Here is a 6,253-nt window from a genome sequence, read left to right as displayed (position 1 = left end):
TAGATATGGTAATTTAAATTATGGTTACGAGATGTCCGCCTAAAGGAGGACATGTCCTCCGTCTGTCAGGCATTGACCTAAAGTGGAAATTTCCGCCTATCATATTGTTGTTTATTTATAGTTGTTCAGAAATACTCAGAAAGACACAAAGATAAAGGCACATTCCTCGTTCCATATGCTAGGAAAAATGTGTATAAATGCTCCTTCTTCCCTTGATATTAGAGCATGGAATGAGTTGCCTGAGCTAGCCAGGAAAACCAGTGACTAGGCAGAATTTAGATCATTGGTTAATATTTATGACTGAATGCATGACCGTAGGACGTAATCATCTTCTTTTTTTGAAGTAACGTCTGTATTATATAAGAAAGCTGCATATTGGTTCAATTCGTTAACGAATTTACATCTTTATATCGTCTCTTATTCCTTAGTCGTCCTAAGATTGAAGGAAGCCAATAATTCTTCAAAATTCTTGTGGTTTAAACACCAAAATCTCACTCAGAATTGAAGTTAGAAGATGACAGATTTTTATAGGCCTAACCTCATTCATGAATAAATCTTAACTTGGGGTATCTTATAAATTAAATTTAAGACGTCACTACGCGTTTCATTTGTCAATCTAGTCATGTTACTCAGTGACTATAAACTCTAGCTGCTCAGTTTCCTGGCTGATTCAGGCAACACATAGCCTATAGGCCTATATTCTCTGGTGGCACCAGGGGCGGACTGGCTAAATGGGCAAACGGGCAAATGCCCGGTGGGCCGCTACCAAAATGGGCCGGTCTAGTCGCGACCAAAGAAAAAAAATTAAATGCAGACAACTTTTTTAAAAAAGTGACAGCAGAAAGACACAAAGGCCCAAACATCTTTTCTTGTGTTTTTTTAAAAATTATTATTAGAATTAATTTTGTTTGAAATTCAACAAGAATAAAATTTAAGAATTACACTATACACTGTACGTGTTATCATTTGTAAAACGCTAGACCGTACTTTCTGCTATGCACGAGAGGCATGGCCTTCAACACTACTTTGATGTCTTCGAGACTGTGTTTGGCCTGATCATTTTGCTGGTCGGCATGGGCCTTTGATGGCACTCCTATTTTTGTTTTGCTCCTTCCCTCACCCGTCTTTTGATGGTTCCATTGAAAGTTAACGAAAAAGAGGGATGGGAGAGGTTAAGTTAGAAAATATTGATATAACGCGGCAAAAGGGGAGACAATTAGCTCTTTAACAAAACTTAAAAGAAGTTAACTTAAACACATACACACAGCCGCGAAATTGCAAACCACCCAACTTATTCATAGCTCAATATGGGTATAACCGCATAATGTTCTACTTTCTTCGATTTGAAAAGAAAAAACTAAGTTTCTTGTTGTTTATTTGTAATAACATAGATCTAAAAATACTACACTTAAGGCTTACAAAATAAAAATAATTATTTAATTATAACATAAAATCTAGATCTAAATCAATATTGGTAGGCTACCTTTATGATTAATGGCAAACTTATGCTTAGTATGAAGTCATTAATAATGAAAATTATTACATTAATTACAATAATTTATATAGCGCTGTCACATCCGATATTTAATGAAAGGAGATTTAGAATCATTTATATTTTAAATAATATATTCATATACAAATCGCGTTTTTTGAGAATGTACTAGGACGAAGCAAGAGCTTTTCACATTTAGAAGTACCTCTCTAACCGTTCTGCTTTCTCTTATCTTGTAAAGGAATATATATACAGGGTGGCTGGTGAGACCTATGTGAGCCCGGAATGTTCGGCCGCACACTAGGCAGGTTATTCCAGCTAGAGCTAGTGTCATTGGCCTTGCTTTTCTTCTCTGGCGTTTTTCTTCTGCCAGCTTTGTTCTCTTTTCCTCAGCAACCTGTGCGCCGGTTTTCACAGCGCGACGTCATGATGCTCTGTCATGTGCCTCTGTCTCCCAGGGGGCTGGGTCTATGCTGAACGCCATCAGAGAAGCTTTGAGGGTGTCCCTGAAGCGCTTTCTTTGACAACCTTGCGAGCGCTTTCCTTCGCTTAGTTGGCCATACAAGAGTCGTTTAGTGATGCGGTGGTCTTCCATTCTGCATACGTGTCCTGCCCAACGCAGCTTGGACTGCATCAGGATTGTGTGGATGCTTTGCAGACCCGCTCTTCAGTATCTGGTATTTTGTCATGCCATTTGACATTCAGTATTTTTCACAGACATGTCGTGGTAGTGATTCAGTTTCTTTGCATGTTAATTGTACACTATCCATGTTTCTGAGTCATAGAGCAATGTAGGGAGGACCCCACTGGGGGAGCTTACATCGCTCCCCCAGACTCCATAGCTGTCCCTTGGCGGTGTATACTGCCTTTCACTAATTATAGGAAAAGTGTATTCTAGGGTAGAAAAAACGTTTGAAAGAATGAAAGATAAGAATGTAATGAAAATTAATTACATATAGACACACACTAATCCCCCCCCCCACACACACACACCGAAAATATATGACATGACATTTGTGGGCCGGTTTATATGGTAATGTCCGGGCCGATTTTGATACCCAGTCCGCCCCTGGGTGGCACTATAGGCTAATTATATGGGGTATTTCGAAGGAGCACTTGTACGAATTTGTCCAAGCTTATGGAATAAGAAATGTGCCTTATATTATCTTTATGTCTTTTTGAAATTCGTATATTAAATTTAGGCTGTTTAAAAGAAACATGTTACTCAGAGTGTATGTATTTTTTTTTTACTCGGTCATTACTTACTGTAGAACTTGAAAAAAAGAAGACTTTTTAAAAAACAAAATTGAATAGAACTTTTATTTATAAACATAGGCCTAAACACCGTTCAACTTCAATAGAGATATATACATAATACTTTAAACTCAATAGAAATAGGCCTACACGTCTGTCAAATATCTCTCGATTGTTCTTCCTTTTTTTTTAACTTCCACGCCAGTAGGCATAGGCCCCCTATTATTAACTTAAACTACGACAGACCATCTCGTAATTTCACCAGCTTTCACAAATCAATCATCCGCCCACGTTTCCTCATGGTTGGCTTATATCAGAAACTTGGTACGCATATAGGCAGAGGCGTAGCAACCGTGGCGCGAATGTGTTCATTTTGCCCGGGCCCACGAGCTACAGAAGCATGCCTACAAAGCAGGCTCGTGTAAGGGAATTGATTTTTTGTGTGTTGACTGTAAGGATTTAAATGTTTCAAATTATTACATAATTTTACTTTAAACCAGTTTAATGGATCATTTTTTAACTTAAATTTATGGTATAAATTTATATGGTATATATTTATGGGAATCGTGGTCAAGAGGCTAATTGTGCCTGAACTTGGCTTGGCTTGAAGGGGGCTCGAGGTTCGACACCCGACTCGGGCAGAGTTGTGTTAACTGCAATGAGCGCCCGAAGGCAGCACCGAAAAAACCTTCTCCTAGATACCCCCCCCCCCCACTCACAACTGAGATCGGACCAAAGCGCTCTGAGCATGAAAGTAGCGATATATAAAAGCCATAATTTAATTTAATTTATATTTATCAAAAGAGGAAAATAGACTAATAAATCGGCGTGAGCCATAATACTGACTTAGGCTACTGCAGTATGAAACGAATTAACTGTTTTCACTGACAGGAGAAGGGGTGAAGGCGACTTACTGGTGCCTAAACCAGTATATGCCTAAGCTTCGGGTAGGAGAGGCTGGCTTCCCACCTAGGAGAAGATGAAGAAAAACCCTGAATTCAAACCTCTTCTGCTTGGATCTGCCCAAACATTGGAAAGGCAAAGGGAGTCAATCCCGAGGAACTATAAGGAGCCCGACCCGGACATAGCTTGCACATAGGTGGCCTTAGCCATAGGGGATGGCAAGCGGGGCAACCTGAGAGTGTTTCTGAATCATTAGTTATGTTGATTAAAGGCCACTAAGCCAATATTAGAGTGAAGAGTTGGCATGAAAAGCACTGAACTAAATGTAGATAATCAGGAAGAAAACAGAACGGCTCTTATAGATAAGGAGAACAAACCCCTGAAAGGAAAAGCGCGAAGGAATTCATAAAGAATATTCAAAGTGTAGGACATATAAAAAAAAAATAATTTCTAATGACATAATGCTACTTCACTTGAGTTCTCGCCCCCCCCCCCCCCAAAAAAAAATTTACTAATCTTAAACGTACGCTGAAATAAAGCAGATACATATTACAGACGTTACCTGCAATTCAAAAAATAAGATAACTGCGTCATACGACTTCACGAAGAAAAGTATCGTAATCCCCATACTAAAGCTTAGTAAACAAAGGAACAAACTGAACAGCTACTACTGTCCCATCTGCCTCATTAGCTGAACATGAAGAGTGAACAACAGACTCACCTTTATCCTTGAGTTAAATAATATACTTACTGAAGCCCATACTGGCTTTAGAAAAAACTAGGACAGAGGATCTAATAGCCTTCCTCACAAAAGAAGCTGGCTTTCAAGGGAAAAAAAAACGATTGTGTGGGATGTCTTGGAAAAAGATTTGACAAAGTCTGGGAACAAGGTCTCTTACTCAAGATAATCCACCACCAAATATCCCACAGAATGTAGGCCTATAACTTGATAAAAGAAAATCTAAACAATCGAAAAACATTGGTTTGCATGCAAAGGAAAAGAACTCACACGTTGAGTATAAAAATGGTGTCCCCAAGGAGAAGTCTTCTCCCCAACACTCTTCTTAATTTTCATTGACGATCTCAACCAAAGTATTCAAAATGTGTATCAGACAGACAGAGTGAGTTATAAGCTTTGTAAAAAATGGAAAAACAGAGCAAAGGCAACCAAAGACTATCATTAATAAAAAAAAAATTAGCCGGCACATGCTGAGGAGCAAATCATATTATGAAAAAGACATGCACCAGCTACATAAGACCAACTCTAGAATATAAGTTCCACGGCGTGTGGCTCAGCAGCCCAAACCAACTTAATGAAAATAGGCAAGGTTCAAAATATTGGTGGATAATGACAGAAGCAAAAAAAAAAACAACAACAAAAAACACCCATATGGAGGAAACCGCTGCCCTGATCTCTCTGGACGAAAGAAGACAAATTAAAATCCTTTCTCAATTCAACCAAATGGATACCTTAGAGAGGCACCCACTCAAAAACACTATGTCCAAATCCGGAAGCAAAAATCGTCTCAAAAGAATTAATTTCATTCAGGAATCTCTTAACCTAAAAAAAGAATCCACCAACGAGAAAATATAATTCGAGTAGACCCTAACTAAATAATGCTGAAATGCTACAGCAGAGCTCAAGGCATTAGTGAACTCTTTACTACAAATTTATTACATAATAACCAATGGATCAGAGTTAACACGGATAGTTCATCTTAAGAAGCCATCGCAAACGGAGGAGATGGTATATAGACTACATTGAATGGCCCAATGGAGAAAAACTAAAGAAAATCTGTTGCAACAGATGAGCTTTCTGACAGCCACCGAGAAGAAAGGGGAACCAGCAGCTATCACGCTAGCAAACCAAACAAGTACGCCTAACAGTCATAGTGTCTTCTCGACCTTTACAAAAACAATCCTCTAATGTCTCCTATGTAAAACAATTTAGGAAAACCTTTTCTCCTATGGATCCCAGCATATATTGAAATAGAAGGAAATGAGAAGGCTGACATACTTCCTAAGTGTGGGAGAACTACACAATTGAAAAAAAGCACTCTATCCGGTAGGAATCAAGAAACTAATAGTGATTAGAATAAACGAGAAATGGACAAAGTCTCATATATATCCAACTACAAGAAAGACGACACGTGTTATACATTTATAAGCTATCCCGACAATGTATTTTCTGTAAGCTGAATATTGAGACTAGTGAAATGTGCCCTTTGAGTGTCACCAGAGAATGCCGACCATGTCCTTCAAAACTGCATTCTATTCTATTTCTAATCCAATGAAAAGTCAGACTAGAAATTAAACAAAGTAAAATATCAGTTGTTTCCCTTGGCATATTAAGTCACAAAGATTCTTAAACTCTAAAACCTAACAAGAAAACAAAAAAATCCAATAAACCCAGTCTTCTTTCAATTTATTCCAACATTATATCTGCAAATTTCATAATCAGTTTTCTTTTATAATTGTACACCCTTGTGGGTAGACTATATATAGGTTATGTTATATTTAAAAAATCATTTGATATTGTTAAAACTTGGTATTGTTTAAGGATTAAATAGATAGCAATACACTTCAAATCAGAAAGCAGACACA

This window comes from Biomphalaria glabrata, chromosome 4, assembly GCF_947242115.1.
Source record: "Biomphalaria glabrata chromosome 4, xgBioGlab47.1, whole genome shotgun sequence".
Taxonomy (NCBI): Eukaryota; Metazoa; Mollusca; class Gastropoda; family Planorbidae; genus Biomphalaria; species Biomphalaria glabrata.
This window is presented reverse-complemented; position numbering follows the sequence as displayed.